At 39.3% G+C, this 17,630-nt stretch overlaps 1 protein-coding gene across 1 annotated transcript in view; it reads right to left on the bottom strand.

The window, feature by feature from the left end:
* Positions 1-5,256, bottom strand: part of LOC114246898 (uncharacterized) — a 29,515-nt gene extending 24,259 nt beyond the window's left edge. Inside the window, exon 1 of the mRNA XM_028179634.2 lies at positions 5,119-5,256. The gene's annotated coding sequence lies outside the window, so the exon portion shown is untranslated. The remainder of the gene's footprint in view (positions 1-5,118) is intronic.
* Positions 5,257-17,630: the final 12,374 nt, after the last annotated feature.

The following is a 17,630-nucleotide window of genomic DNA, read 5'->3' as shown; positions in this document are numbered from 1 at the left end:
TATTTTTCTCTTACAATTTTAATGCTGCTACGAGTAATGTGTGCCTCAAAGTTTTGGTTTTGATTTTTATTATGTACCTACGTTGTTTATTTTACAATATATCTTTCCAACAAACATGTCATTCTGAATTGCAGTTTGACTAAGACAAGTACAAATTGTACCTAACAAGCATATTATTATCGTTTGGTTTTTTTTAATGTAACTAACATCATTATTATATTATTTAAATTAATATTATGCCTAGAAATTAACTCCAATAATCTAATATATCACAAGAATTTGACTTTTTAGAAAGAATATAAGAACGTAAAAAAATCACTTTTCCTCGTGAAACTCGGATGGGAAGATTGATTTATTTCCACGAGTTTGAGATGTTATTAAGTTACCAAATACAATATTTGGCTCTATTTAAAAATATTTTTTCAGAACAGTACTTCTTTCTGGATGAACGTTACGCTGTGTCCATACGTGCTAATGACAACGTGCGTACATAGTTTCATGATGTCCGTTGAATATATAGGTATAATAACATAACAAACAAACAGTCAAACTTCCTTTTACAAAAACACTTTTACTGGTGGTAGAACCTCTTGTGAGTCCGCACGAGTAGGTACCACCAACCTGCCGTGAAGCAATAATGCGTTTCGGTTTGAAGGGTGCGGCAGCCGTTGTAACTATACTGAGACCTTAGAACTTATATCTCACGGTGGGTGGCGCATTTACGTTGTAGATATCTATGGGCTCCAGTAACCACTTAACACCAGGTGGGCTGTGAGCTCGTCCACCCATCTAAGAAATAAAAATAAAATAAAAAAAGTTAGTGCAATATTCAAATATCAAGTAACACCTTAATCCTCCGAAACTGCGAAATCTGTAAATTATTTGAAACCTCCGGAGCAATAACATAAAAAAAATAATTTAAAACGAAATTAACCCAAAACAGTTTTAAATAGACCTCTGTGTTTTCATGATCAAGTGTTTTTTTTTCTTTCTTTCTTGAAAACATTTAGATTTTAACAACGAAACGAAGATTGTTTATCGTTGCGTGTAAAGTTATTAAATTTTCACCCCTCGGCGTAGGGCTGGCCGTCTGTACCTACTCATTAATATGAAAACAACGAATCTACTCGTTTCCATGTATGACGCCACAACTGCACATCGATGGAGGCTTACGAAAATATCTTTGTCCAAATTTCATCCAAATAAGACGTTCGATGTAATATCGGGGCATTTTTGAGTGTTACAATGCTATATGCAATAATGTTGTAAATCGATACCTATAGTTCATAGTTTTCGTGAAACATATTTAGTGTTCAGAGTCTGGATAAATTTGATTCGAATGTGTTTCATAAAAAACACACGAGAAAATCATATTTTGGTGTATTTGAAAGTGAGGCTGCTTTTTTATTAACTAGTTCCACTTCATGACGTATGATCATTTTCCTTTTAATAAGATAAAAACTAATGAGTATTATAAAAGAGATAGGTCGAGTGGTCTCAAGTGATGCTGCAAATGATTTTTAATGTGTTCTATAATGTGTTCTTGTTTCATTCATGCCATTAATGCAAGAACAAATAATTTTAAAACGAAAATTAGCGATACGAAAATGATAACGCTTAAAGCAGATTGCAAATTACAGTGTACCACTAATGTACGCTTCAGTTTAATTTTCACATCGTACTCGAGCTAATTTAGCAAGGCAATTACTTCTAAAAGCATACCGAATGAAAATGCAGCATGGTAGCACAAAATACTCATCAAACACAGACGACTTTAATTTAGATGTGTAATAACTATGAATCGTTAGCATCTCGATAAACTGCGAAAATACCAGTTCCACCCCCTTTGACGTGCAAAGCGAACACGGTTATTTTAGATCAGTTTCACTAGACTAGTCTCGATTTGCAACCCGTATTGCCAATAAAGCACTTGCTTGCTTTGATGCGAAGTGGCTGCATTTAGTGTTTCCTAGTCCTGAGCGTCAATGGCACTTGGCTTTTCAATAAACCAGGATTAATGTTAGTTTTCAAGTTGCGTCGGAGTTTCCAGATATTATCGCGGAGTCCCAACGGGCCCCGGATCCTTTTGATTCACCATTCTGTTACACCACTATAGTTTGTAATGCTTATTTTTGTTGTTCAAAATTTCTGATAGTCTCAAAATAATATAATATAACAAAAACGTAAAAACAGAACAGTTCAGTACTATTTTCTCTTCTGTTTCTCAAACGTTTCTTTTTTGTTTGTTGACTGAATACCTGTTAACGCGTTTTAGTGCTTGCAATAAAAATAAACTTGGAACAAATTAGTGTTTTTCTTCAAAATACTATCGACATAAAAGAAGTAGTTGGGACATTAAATTTATTTTGAATCTTAAGATCAGTGATGATGGTCTAATATCGATCATCCGGCGAACTCATTTTTTTTTATCTTTTGCCCCTCTGTTACTGAAAGAGTCAGCATTTGAAGACAATCAAATATGTTACGGTTTCTAAATAAGGCGAAAATCATTCTTCTCCCCGGAGATTCGTATCCTTTTCTAACTCAATTTGCCGTAGTAAAAGTATGTTTTATTCATCGAAAAGATTTTGTTGAACGTTAGGTCAAACTTTCCCCAAAACACTGGGTTCAGTTGTTTTTCAGTCGGTTTGTTTGTTTTTTATTGGTTCGAACCACCGACAAAAACTACTGAACCAATTTATTTATTTATTTAACCATAATGACGAAAGTCTGAGCTACAAAAAAGAAATCATAGTTTTCACTATGAAGCACAATTGGATACGGTTAATTCTATATGAGTTGTAAAACCGTGGATGGTGAATTTACTAATAAGTGAGTGCAAGCGACTTTAATACTTCTTGAAATTAGATTCATGAGTTTTTTCCAATTTGAACATTTCTAATCGTAATCAGTTCTGATGTAAGCGTACTTGTGAGTAATAGAAACAAAGTTTTAATTTATCAAAAGAACAAACGATTTAAAATTAAGATTTATTTCAATGCTGCATATCAACAAACTACACACAAACGTGCGTAGGAGTGTTAAAAAAAAATAGTGAAGTCAATTTGTCTCTTCGGTCAAGAAATATGTACTGCTATGATTATAATTCATATATGAAAAACATCGAAAAACTAATTTCACTACTATCGATGGACGATTGTATTATACATAAGGTCAAACATACCGAATCTTTTTTTCAATAGATGTAATCATTTTCAATCTTTTCGAAGCGGTGTTTTTTTTTTTCTTAATTTATAGGTAGGGCATATAAGGCACAAGCAGTTGTTCCTATTCTACCAACTTTTGGCGCTGTCAAGCGTTGTACTATACAACTGAATCTCGGACCTCATGTCCCAAGGTAAGTAGCGGTATTCACGTCATGTATCCGGTAACCGCTTAGTACCAGATGGGCAGCGGAACGGCTAGCTCCACTTTTACCATAATCTGCTATACAAAGTGGACGGAAAGCACGCCTAAAAACAAAAACTAGCAAGGTGCTAATAAAACTATTGTTACGCCAGTAAGAGTAACGCCATCTATCGCCGAATAGTCGAACGAATATCGAAGGATCTAGTAGCACCTAGAACGCTCGAGAAGTACAACGCCATATATTGTCAGATAGCGGAAACACAATACGAGAGATGTTTGGAATATTCTCGATAATTCTAGTGATGTGGTATCGGCTATAAAAGCGTTGCAGAAAATACTTGGTGGCCCGTATGGCCTGCATGCCCAGCATGCCTTTCTAGCTTCGTGAGGATGGGTGGAACAGGCTCAGTTGGAAAGGGTAGAGTTTATTAGCTAGCCCAGCGCCTTCAGCTGTCGTAATGGTTCTATAGCAGCTGCTTCGCGAGTCCATCTACTATTGGATCGAAATCGTGACCATATGAGAAGATCCGGCGAGAAACTCTACGGGCTGATATTAAGTAACTGTCTCTAATATCCCCCCCTCTCTCTCTCTCTCTCTCTCGCTGCAATGAAGTTATTGGGTACTTTCATTTTTGGCTCTCTATTATCATGTATAAAAATAAAGCAATTGTTGCGTTTTGATCTGATATTTAGCTCGGTTTGCTTGTTGATACGTCATGATACCTTCAGGCATTTATACAATCGCAACCCGCATGCAAAACTTCCATAGTTAGTCCACAGTGCATTCAGTTCTGTTGAATTTGTTACGTTCACAAAATGCATTTTACATTTTGAATAACAGTGTTTTATTTATCTTGCATACGTATTTCGTGTATTTAATTTGTTAAGGTCTCTTATTTCATCTCGATTCGGAATGTTTTTGTATTCAAACTGATCAATGAAAATGATGCAAAGTCATTGAAAATTATTTATAGTTCAACAGCATCTAGGTCAGATTATTTTGTCGTAAAAAACAATGTTGCTGTTAGTAGGTACGTGGAGCGAACGTAAATTAAAACAGCGCGTAATATCCTGCTATCGAAACTAAATCATTTTAACGCCATTAAACTGAACAGAATTAGAGCCAGTCCATTAATATTTGACAACTAGGTATTCGGTTTATTTCAAAGCGATTCTACGTGCGTCTTTAAAAAAAAAAACGGATATTTGGCAAAAACACAGATGTTATTAATTGAATAATATATTTTATGAGCAGATTGGCTTATACTATTGCTACTGCGACGATCCGAAACATGATTACGTTATTATTGTGACGATCAATTATGTAAGATCTAGTTATCGATCCCTCTAGGCGCTGGAATGCGCTTCATCGATAAATTCCCTTGCGATGAATCGATTATCTCTCCGAGCGCCGGCATCTCGGACAGAAATTCAAATTCTAAATAAAATTCGCAAACATTCGATATGAGGATATTTTTAGTAACGAAAACCCGGTTTTTGTTCGCCCGACTTGAGGTATTGTGATATGCACCCGTTGAATGTTCAACGGTACATCTAAAAATAAACGCACATTCGATATCCTAACGCGTAATGTCTTTAAACCGATTCAATTATTCGAATGACTAATTCAAATATTTTGGCACAAATTCCACAAACAAGAACGCACTGAAAGTGTCGCGAAGCATCGGGCAATAGAATAAAAAAAATTCGCTTATGTATACGGTTATAATAGTATAAAACAGGACTAACCTGGAGCGTGTATAGGCGTCGGGAAAGCAAATGGTACTGGGCAACCCAGCGACGACTGAGGCGCGTGAGCAGCGTGGGCGAGACTATGTTTAACCGTGAGCCACACCGAAATATACTGAATTTTGTTCCGTATGATTTCCTTGTCCAAAAAAAATGAGCCCAAGTCGGGAAGAAAATAACCGCATATAATATTTAGAAAATCCCATCAAGTTCGTTACGATATTTAAATCATATATTCAATTTAGTCCGATGACTCTGAGAGTTTGATCGCAAGTCCCAGGGTGTCTTAAACGCGTGTAATTAATTGAACATCTACTAGCGAATAAATAAATAAATAATAAATAAATATTTATTAACAGTCACGCCACGTTAACTGGTCCCGTGATAAGTTCGTAAAGAACTTGTGTTACAGGTACCAGATAACCGAAATAAATGTAAGATTTTTATTATACACATACAAATATTTAATATACATCCATAACCCTGGAAAAGACATTTATATTTATCATACAAATATCTTCTCTTGGCGGGATTCGAACCCGCGACCCCCTTGTGTAGTGACCATGTCACTTACCACTACACCAGACGGCCGTTCAAATCAAATATTAATTTAAAATGAATGAAATATTAATTTAAAACTAAATTTGAAAAGTGCCGCCGCAATATTCATTGTTGTTCCATTAATTTGCGGAGTGAGACGAAACAGTAGTTATCCGGATCTTATGACTATTAAACAATAACCCGTCGCTTGGCAGTCGAGCCCCATACCGGTATACCTCCCTCATTGTTTCTATAATAACCGACAGTTTGTTTGTTTCCAATGATATGCCTTTAATTAATTAATGCCATATTAGCTTCTACAGAGCTGGTTCATACAATAAAATAAAATAAAACTCATACGGGATGGATTTAAATATTGTGATTATTTTGTGAAAATTAAAGCCTTCATAGCCTAAAGAATGAGATACTCTCGGTACTTCTATCAAATGAAGCTACTATGTGGGTGTATAACCGCGCTGTCAGATTTTTTTAATACGATTTTTTTAGCTTCAGACATATTATGTCAGTTAGTATGTAACGGAATCTTTGAACATGATTTTGACCCCATTCAAAATGTCGGATTAACTCGAAATTTGGTATACTACGATCGATAACAACTAAATATTAAAAAAAAAAATTGAAAAAAATTTAAATTCAACTAAAAAATGTAAAATAAATAATAGTTTAAAAAAACTAACAAAATACACTTTTATAAAAAATCCAACTAAAAAATAGAATGTGGGGTGCATGGTATCAGTAGTTGTAAAATATTTTATGAATGAGTAGTAGGGTTATTTTGATAATATCCTGAAAAGCACCCCACGCTGTTTTACAATAAAATCGTTTTTTTACACTATTTTTAATTCAAATTTATTTAAATTTATTTTTAAGTAAATGCGCACTTGAAACTAATTCACGAAGACTTGCACAGCATAGTCATCTACCTCACGTTTCAAGAAGAGTGACGAAATTCAATAAAGTTGTTGCATTGTCATCGATTCTTCATACGTGTGTAAGTTGAGGCTTGAAGATTAACATCACTAAGACAGATGGCTATGGACCGCACGGAGCTTGCTGTATTTGTCGATGATTGTGTGCTTAAACAGGTTGATAAGTTCAGGTACCTTGGTAGTGTGATAACAATTAAAGGAGACCTCGATGCGGAGATAAATGCTCGAGTTAGTGCTGCTTCGGTGGCATTTGGGAAGCTCCGGGATAAGGTGTTTCGTTCGCATGACCTTTCCCTAAACACTAAAATAAAAGTGTACATGTCAATTGTGTTGCCTAATGTCTTATAGCACTCAGAAACATGGTGTCTGTATCGTAAACATATACGCGTGTTGGACAGACTTCACCTAATAGGCAGGCTAAAACGACAGGACGCGCGAACTGGACGACAGACGAAATAAACTGAAAAATAGACCGCCTTCCACCATTTTTTACAACTTCGTGGGTGCTATTCTTACGTGCAGCTTCTGTTTGCGCACGTTTATAAACAAGATAGGCTATCATAGCCATATTAGAGAGCATGAGAGGCGCGGACTATAGCTTTTAAGTTATTGAACAGAAAATTTGGTCGCCGTTGCCGAAACTGGCTTGGAATCATGATGATGATGATGATGATGATGATGAAGTTAACTGGATGTCTTTGATTTCAAATTGATTAAAACTGTAGTAGTGTATGTAGTATTTAAATAGACGTCTATGTATTAAGCGTGAAGCAAAAACTTTTTACCCCTTTTTACGAAAAATGGGCGGTCGGAGGAGTATGAAATTACCTATACTTATAGAGAATATAGAGAAGGAGTGCACAATGCATTTTTTTTAAATAGTGCATAAAAAGCACATTAAAACAATATAGAAACCATTACACGCACTAACATTTGTTTCACGCACACGCCTATATATATTACTATTTTGTATATTGTTAGTCTGTGGCCGAGTTGAGAATAGATTAATGTTGTTTTTCTTTAATATTATTTGTCTATAGTGTAGCCTTAGCGAAATCTATGATTACAGAAGTAAAGTCTTTGACAATAGAACCATAATAATGTTCACACTTATAATTTAAATTAATAATTATAGTCGAATTTCGACAACCGGGCAACCGCTAGTACAAATAAAAGCATCCCAAAAAAAGATAAAAATTCAAATGCGAAAAAAAAGGAACAAATTTTTCTAAATATTTTTGCAAAACACGACGTAATGTAATGTAACTTGAAATAAGTTGACTTGTGTTGCCAGTTATTTTCACGTATAATGCAGACATACAATATTTGTATCTCTGTAAAACAATTGCTAATTTGTAGTAATGTCTACTACTTAACTGCATAAACTAGTCTTTAAATGTAGATTGATCGTAACTGAACTAAATTATTTGCTGACTTTATTATCAATTGCATTGCGTAAATAATTTGCTCTGAATTTGGGCTATTATATTGTGGAACACAAGATAATTGACCGATGCCAAAATCTAGCTAACGATATTTTTATAATATAACTTTTGCATATTTACAAATTCCGAATGCATTGGGATCCTCGCGTTGGTCTACCGAGCCAACTTATTCGTTCGGTGGAAGAACTTCCCTTGTCGCTAACCTCCAAATATTTGACGGTACGATAGCTAATTAATAAACAAAATAACTACGTAGGTACATTCAAATTGAATCTGAGAGAGCTCGTGCAATTCTGTCAACCATCCGTTAATTATATTACAAACTAGTAACATAACAACTTGCGGGAGTCAGCGTAAAGGAAATACTCCCTGACTCTCTACAGAATCTGAACTATTGAATACTCAAGTCTAACTACGTTGTACCGACTGGAGTTGCTCGTGAATTAGCAAGTTCGTCTCAACGAAGACACTGTTTACTCATGACATATGCAGCTTAGCATCTGCGGATAGGAATATGGAACATATCATTACGCTTTGTGTTCAATGTAGTATTCGTTGACAAACTCGCCTCGTGCGATGCTCCGTAACAAGCATGCGGGCTCTGTGTTTTTGGTCTAGTTAAGCTCTTCGTATTTGTTTTGGAACTATAATCTCTAATTAACAAGCTCGTGTTTAATATAACACATGTTTGCGATGCGAAACAACGGTGATTTTTTTTATTATATATTTTTTTTGTTGCCCTATAGCCAGACGAGCATACGGCCCTCCTGATGGTGAGTGGTTACCGTCACTCATGGACGTCAGCAATGCCAGGGGCAGAGCCAAGCCGCTGCCTACTGTTTAAAAAATACATTAGTTTAACATATATTATTATAAAGAAAATAAGTTTTGTGCTGTTTCCGCAGGTCATGTACGGAGAGGCTTGCTTAAAATTAAACCTTTTGCCTGAGATCTCAAGCTCTCCTGTGGAAGTAAGTCGCAAAAAAGACCTTACCGATGATTACACTTTATTTCGACAATGAAAGGTAGCGGTCAACCAATATTAAGTAGTTACCTGAAGACATCCCAAAGCTAATACCACCTCACACCTAATATGACAGATATGACAAGGAATTCTAACAACAACAACAACAACAATAACAACAACAACAACAAAGCATCATAATTCTATTAGCTTGATAGTTGATAAGCATTCTTTTAGCTGGACCTGTAACATATCTGTCTCTTTATGGAACGAAATTTATCAATGGATTTGGACAATATAGTAATTTTATCACTTTGATGCAATACTTTGACAAATTGTTATGAATTGTTATGAAAACGTGTTTATATTGTTGTTTTTAAACTAAAATATATTTTGTAGTCAGTAAAGTCTTAAATTAACTATAATAATATCATCTTTAAATTGGTGGCATCTTTATGGGCTACAGTATCTGGTGACAGATGCAAGGGCTCTGATCTCTGTCAGTAAAGAAAAGCTACTCCCTGTTTACGATTGTATTTTGAAAGAAGATTGCTAATACTAAAATATTAATGACCAATATAAAAATGGAGCCGATGTTAAGGGTTCTCTTATTTTGTTCCATTTCTTACGTTAAAATTAATATTGAACTTACATAGTTTTAGCTATTTGCTAATGAAATTAAACATTGACTATCCTCGTTTGGTTTATATTATTGACACGGGTTATATTATAGTAATTAAAAGTAAAAATTCATGGTTATTTTGGACCAGAAAGAAGAACTAAGCGGACATACTATTCTGCATCACATGGCGTAACTTTGAGAATAATAGAAAACCACATAAGGTTTTTAATGCATTGTCTGAGTTTTAATCGAGTGAAAATATTTGGTTCCGATTGATTATATTGGTCAGTTGTTAGCCACGCAGTTATGTAATCAATTATGTTGTTGACTTCATCAATCGTTTTTGTTTTCTATTCATAATCCGTCTCTTAAAATATGCTTCTAATTAAATAAAAACATTTTGAATGTCACTTATACTTCGGAGAATGATAAATAAAATTTATAAGTGTGCACATTATGATTAAGCCCCGCAGTATAATATTTTGGTGCGTTAAGAATGCCGGAAACTGGTATGAAACAAGAACATTTGGAATTTTATTATTATACAATATATTGCGCGTTCACTGCGAAGAAGGACCCTTTTGTCATGGCACCGGAATTTCAAGGAGTATCCCTGCAGCTTTCCGCGAGTATCGGGATTCTGAGGGTCGATATTTCGAGCGATTTGTGCAATTTCGGAGTCATTTGGAAGGTAAAGCCAAATTGGCCTCTAAAATCTTGGGAGTCCTCAACAGAGCGAAGCGGTATTTCACGCCTGGGCAGAGACTTGCGCTTTATAAAGCGCAGGTCCGGCCTCGCGTGGAGTACTGCTCTCACCTCTGGGCCGGGGCTCCCAAATACCAGCTACTTCCATTTGACTTCATACAGAAACGGGCTGTTCGGATGGTTGATAGTCCCGTTCTCGCGGATCGCTTGGAACCTCTGGGTCTACGGAGGGACTTCGATTCTCTCTGTGTTTTATACCGTATGGACCATGTGGAATGCTCTGAGGAATTATTCGAGATGATCCCCTCATCTCCTTTTTATCATCGCACCTCCCGCCATCGGAGCAGAGTTCATCCATATTATCTAGAACCACTGCGTTCATCGACAGTGCGTTTCCAGAGATCTTTTCTGCCACGTACCATCCGGCTTTGGAATGAACTCCCCTCCACGGTGTTTTCCGAGCGCTATGACATGTCCTTCTTCAAACGAGGCTTGCGGAGAGTACTTAACGGTAGGCAGTGGCTTGGCTCTGTCCCTGGCATTGCTGACGTCCATGAGCGACGGTGACCATTTACCATCAGGTGGGCCGTATGCTCGTCTGCCTACAACAGCAATAAAAAAAAATATTAACGAACTCCGTCCGCTAATGCAACTCGAACTCAGTGTTACAGTAATGCCGCTAACCATTTAATCGATAAACGGAACAATTTCAGAAAAGTATCTAATAAAACTCATTTATTACTAAGTAATTACTCAGCATTTAACGTCCAAAGGCATTGAATGTTTCCAGAATTTTAAATTCATTTTGCCACACACCTTGAGATATAGTTCTAAGGTTTCAGTATAGTCACAACGGCTGCCCCACCCTTCAAACCGAAACGCATTACAGCTTCACGACAGAAATAGGCGGGGCGGTGGTACCTACCCGTGCGGACTCACAAGAGGTTCTACCACCAGTAATTACGCAAATTATAATTTTGCGGGTTTGATTTTTATTGCACGATGTTATTCCTTCACCGCGGAAGTCAATCGTGAACATTTGTTGAGTACGTATTTCATTAGAAAAATTGGTAGCCGCCTTGTAATGTATTAGCATTGAATGTGTGCACAGGTCTATTCGTGATTATTAAAACATTATTTTGTCGTTGGAAAGATCACTTAAATCACAAGCCTCAAAATTATAATGAGTAACATTCGCACGTACTTGTACTTAAGTGAATGTAATAAAGCAATTTCGTTTGAAATGTGAATGTCAAGACATAAGCCGGAATAACTGGAGCGTTTGTTCGTGGTTTGTGTCGCTTGATAACAATTCTTAGGTCACTCGGGGCGCTGAGGATTGTTGCCAGTGTGGGTAGACGTCTGAGTGTCGACCAGCAAGCGAGACGATTCTCGTTCACTGTGAATGTGATTTCACGGTATTCCACTTTACTCAATCTAGCGGGACAGTGGCTTCTACGCTCTGTTTGATCCAATTGATACGTTCTGTTTCGGAAATTTCATTATATTGTTTATTTATTCTTTATTCGAAATAAACTGATGTTTTTTTTTTATTGCTTAGATGGGTGGACGAGCTCACAGCCCACCTGGTTCTAAGTGGTTATTGGAGCCATTAGACATCTACGACGTAAATGCGCCACCAACCTTGAGATATAAGTTCTAAGGTGTCAAGTATAGTTACAACGGCTTCTCCACCCTTCAAACCGAAACGCATTATTGCTTCACGGCAGAAATAGGCAGGGTGGTGGTACCCACCCGCGCGGACTCACAAGAGGTCCTACCACCAGTGAAAATCACCAGTCCAACACTCATATTGGTCCTACCACCAGTAATTACGCAAATTAAAATTTGCAGGTTTGATTTTTATTACACAATGTTATTCCTTCACCGTGGAAGTCAATAGTGAACATTTGTTGAGTACGTATTTCATTAGAAAAATTGTTATCCGTCTGGGATTCGAACACCCCATGTATCGCTCAACACGAATGCACCGGACGTCTTATCCTTTAGGCCACGACGACTTGTAAATGTAAGAAATTTATTGAAAATTTAAATTGTCTGTAAAAAAAGGTTCTATTGTATAAATAAACATTTTATTTAGTTCGGCAACTGTCCTGGCATTAAATTTGATAACAGCACAAATTAGTCAACTATCTACATATAAAACTATGATAGCCGCATTCACAGCTGTTAGAGTTTTATTTGTCATTTTTTTTTCTAGAAACCGCTATTTAATTTACATTTATAAGGTATATTCAACGCAAAAATTTATGAAGCATGCACTTCTCCACTGCCAGGGGACAATAAATGTCATAGTCTGCAGTATGATAATTAAGACAAAATTGACGGTTCGAACTACTAAAAATCTGTAGTTTAAATTCATTGCGACATTTATTGGAGATCGGGCACATTGTGACGCGACGTAGCATTCGAAAGCTCTACGTCGCATTGTCGAAAGTTCCGTGTATGTAATATCTGTCTTTTACGACCCTAGTAAGGTCTAAATACACACCTCTCCACTTATCCAGTCTGGAACAATATTAAGGACTTTCAACCCTCCGTTGTGGTCTTTAGTTTCAGCCAGGTTGCCAATAGTTACCAAGGCCCCTCAGCACGATAAAGCAGACTGACGCGAGGGGAACAAAACCTTTCAATACCTTGTTCATCTTACTTAGTAGGAGGCTACGAATACGTTTCTATTCAATCAAATCTATCTATATGTCGCATCCGGGTCAATAGTTCGGAATATCAACGATACACAAACGTCAAAGTGACAGAATGGCCGTGTCGTGGTTGACGACTTTTAGTAATATTAAGACGGTGGTTTTGATTATTATTTTAAATGATGAAATGTTGTTTTGATAAATATCACAAAATGAAGGGTAGACTCCGTAACGCCACAGTTATAAAATGGCGGTACGTGGACAGAGTCGTAGCATTCGTGTCAGACAGTGATTCCGTCCGTTTCAGCAGTGAGTCTCTGACAGTCAGTCAGTCAGTCAGTCGGTCTGTCGGTATGTGCAACGAAACTGTCGGTTTATCCTGTCATTGTGAAAGTTGTGTGTGTTGAGTTTCACTAATTATTATTCAAAAAGTTTTATTTACTAAACTGAGTTCAATCGAATACGAGTGATGACGGAACCTACCGCTCAGCCATCCCCGCTGCCGCCGACGACATCAGAAGTGGAATCAGGACTCTACTCTCACTGGCGTGACGTGTTTGAACATGTTCGAAGTACAGCAAAAAAAACATGATGCAGATCAGAATACTAGTAGTGGTACGCCACAAGAGCGTGAATGCAGCATACGTAAGTCGTGTAATAACGTCTCTGTTACCTCGATGGAAGATCTGAGCCACGAAGAAATCGTCACATCTTACGTTCTGGCTCATGTTGCCCAGTTGACTCTCGACTTATCACATGGCATTTACTAGCGGAAATACAACACGTTACAAGCTATTGCAAGAAATTAAGGCAAGTGCAAGTCTCAAGTGAAACTTCGATCGCAATAATGGATCTGTCATGACGAGTGGGTAGTTCCGACAAGAATTATTTTATGCGGCTGACTTCTGCTAGAGTTACATGGCACTAGTGCAGTAAACCAGGACATGAGACTGTGAATTGTCGCTGAAATTTTAGAATCTACTAGATTCAATACCAATAACACTACACGTTCGATGACTTCGGGCTCCAGCAAGCAAGCAAACAAGAAAGCAAGCAAGTTTCCGTGGGGAAGAAAAATTGACACATCTGAAGTCGTCGTGACCTGTAAGATAAGACGTCCGGTGCGTTCGTGTCTGGCGATGCGGCGGTGTTCGAGTCCCGCTGGCGGATGCAAGTTTTTCTGGTGAAGTGCGTGCTTGTGCGTGCTTGACAAGTGTTTGCGGTTGGCTTCCGCAGTGTGGGAGTAACATCGTGTAGGAGAGGTGGAACCCGCCAAATTGTAGTTTGCGTGGTGGCTGGTAAGATTTGCTGTGGTAAAAAGTTTGCGTGGTGGTAAAATGTCTTGTGAGTCTGCACAGGTAACCGGAGGTGAGTCTTCCGCGGTCGCGGCCTACCCAGTCCGCGAGAACCGGGCAGATCGCCTCAACGGTACGGAGGCCGGCCGACGCGTCCGCCAAACGACGAGACCACGCCTCTAGCACGGACTGCCGAGATTGGAGCCCGCGCGCTCCGACTACACTTGCGCTAGGGCGCGCCACCTCGTAGGAGACTGTGAGGTATCCTTGAAAGACTCTGACTGCGATCGCGTGCTGCCGGCGTCGCAGCGCGGCGACGTTCTCGTGGGTAAGGACGTGGCACCTGACGGGTGCTCCGTATAGTGCCATCGACCGCACGGGTACCATCACCCTGCCTATTTCTGCCGTGAAGCAGTGGTGTATTTCGGTTTGAAGGGTGGGGCAGCGGTTGTAACTATACTGAGACCTTAGAACTTCTATCTCAAGGTATGTGGTGCGTTTACGTTGTGGATGTCTATGGGTTCCAGTAACCACTTAACACCAGGTGGGCTGTGAGCTCGTCCACACATTAAAACGAAGAGCGTAATCAAACGAAATTAGATCCGAAGTTTAAAGGGCCGTTTAAAGTAGTTGAAGTATTGGATGGTGACCGTTACACATTGAAAGCTTTAAATTCAAAACGTACTTACAAATACCCACATGATAGGCTAAGAAAAATGCCAGCATGACACATACCAGTCGAGGTTGATGTAAATGATGATGATGAAGAGCAAGCTTAAATTGTGGTGAAAACTCGAGTAAAGATAGTCTATCGGCCGTATTGTGTTCGACCGTACCAGTAGCTATTACGTAGTCGTAGCCCGGTAGAAATCGGTTGTCTCTTGAGGCAACTCAAGTAGTCCGTGGGTGCGCGGTGCGCGTTTGGCTCTGGCGGAGGTCGGGGTCTGTAAGGGCCATCGTGTGTAGTCAGCGGGTGATGCACACGGGCGATCCACGCTGTGGATGCGCATCATGAGGGCAATTGCGATTGCTGGTCGGCTGGAGAGCCGTGGCGTTAGATATTTTTACTCGGAAGTTTTCTTTGATCTGAGTTCCTGTAAGCTATGCCTGATTTGTACAGAGTAAATTTGAGGTTTGATGAACGACTGTGGTACTTGCTCTGGCTGCTGAATAGGGAACTTTGTATACCCTATTGTTTGATTTGGTTAAAATGGTATTAAAACAGTTTAAAGCTTTGATGACTTTAAATTTTCCGATAAGTCGTAAAGTGTAGTCAGGAGGGATCGAGCGGAACAAGTGTTCTCGTGGATGTTTTTGATTGTAGGTTAACCATCACACGAGGACGTCTACAGCCAGGAAGACCGTGTCGCAATCAACACGTGATTGCTGCAGCCAATACGAGATATGGGACGCAAGCGCCGTCTGTCGGCACTCGATGGGTCAACTATTCACCGGCCGAGCGGAGCGACATGCCGGTAGCTGTGTAATATCGAGTATTTTTGGTAAATGAGAACAATCTGGTGAGTCGTATTATTTTTATTTGGATTTTGGTGCCGAATGTTCTCTTGTCGAGAAATCTATATGCGATGGTTCTCATAAAAGGACTGTCGATTAGAGTCACAGGGATGACTGTCGATTAGAGTCACAGGGATGACTGCCGATTAGAGTCACAGGGATGACTGCCGATTAGAGTCACAGGGATGACTGCCGATTAGAGTCACAGGGATGACTGCCGATTAGAGTCACAGGGATGACTGCCGATTAGAGTCACAGGGATGACTGCCGATTAGAGTCACAGGGATGACTGCCGATTAGAGTCACAGGGATGACTGCCGATTAGAGTCACAGGGATGACTGCCGATTAGAGTCACAGGGATGACTGCCGATTAGAGTCACAGGGATGACTGCGATTAGAGTCACAGGGATGACTGTCGATTAGAGTCACAGGGATGACTGTCGATTAGAGTCACAGGGATGACTGCCGATTAGAGTCACAGGGATGACTGCCGATTAGAGTCACAGGGATGACTGTCGATTAGAGTCACAGGGATGACTGTCGATTAGAGTCACAGGGATGACTGTCGATTAGAGTCACAGGGATGACTGCCGATTAGAGTCACAGGGATGACTGCCGATTAGAGTCACAGGGATGACTGTCGATTAGAGTCACAGGGATGACTGCCGATTAGAGTCACAGGGATGACTGCCGATTAGAGTCACAGGATGACTGCGATCACAGGGATGACTGTCGATTAGAGTCACAGGGATGACTGCCGATTAGAGTCACAGGGATGACTGCCGATTAGAGTCACAGGGATGACTGCCGATTAGAGTCACAGGGATGACTGCCGATTAGAGTCACAGGGATGACTGCCGATTAGAGTCACAGGGATGACTGCCGATTAGAGTCACAGGGATGACTGTCGATTAGAGTCACAGGGATGACTGTCGATTAGAGTCACAGGGATGACTGCCGATTAGAGTCACAGGGATGACTGTCGATTAGAGTCACAGGGATGACTGTCGATTAGAGTCACAGGGATGACTGCCGATTAGAGTCACAGGGATGACTGCCGATTAGAGTCACAGGGATGACTGCCGATTAGAGTCACAGGGATGACTGCCGATTAGAGTCACAGGGATGACTGCCGATTAGAGTCACAGGGATGACTGCCGATTAGAGTCACAGGGATGACTGCCGATTAGAGTCACAGGGATGACTGTCGATTAGAGTCACAGGGATGACTGTCGATTAGAGTCACAGGGATGACTGTCGATTAGAGTCACAGGGATGACTGTCGATTAGAGTCACAGGGATGACTGTCGATTAGAGTCACAGGGATGACTGTCGATTAGAGTCACAGGGATGACTGTCGATTAGAGTCACAGGGATGACTGTCGATTAGAGTCACAGGGATGACTGTCGATTAGAGTCACAGGGATGACTGTCGATTAGAGTCACAGGGATGACTGTCGATTAGAGTCACAGGGATGACTATCATTGAACACTTGTAGTCACAGGGATGACTATCATTGAACACTTGCAGTCACAGGGATGACTATTATTGAACACTTGCAGTCACAGGGATGACTATCATTGAACACTTGTAGTCACAGGGATGACTATCATTGAACACTTGTAGTCACAGGGATGACTATCATTGAACACTTGTAGTCACAGGGATGACTTAGTTACTGTGTACATGAATTGTACGGGGAGAATTTGCAGCAGTAGTAAATCACTTATTTTCGTTTGTGTAATCTTACAATGTCGTTATAGAATTTGTGATGACACAAGACTTTTATTTTAGTAGAGTGGTCAGATATG

This window comes from Bombyx mandarina, chromosome 01, assembly GCF_030267445.1.
Source record: "Bombyx mandarina strain Sakado chromosome 01, ASM3026744v2".
Classification (NCBI taxonomy): Eukaryota; Metazoa; Arthropoda; class Insecta; order Lepidoptera; family Bombycidae; genus Bombyx; species Bombyx mandarina.
The sequence above is the reverse complement of the archived record's forward strand: the minus strand, read 5'-3'. Positions and strand labels throughout refer to the sequence as shown.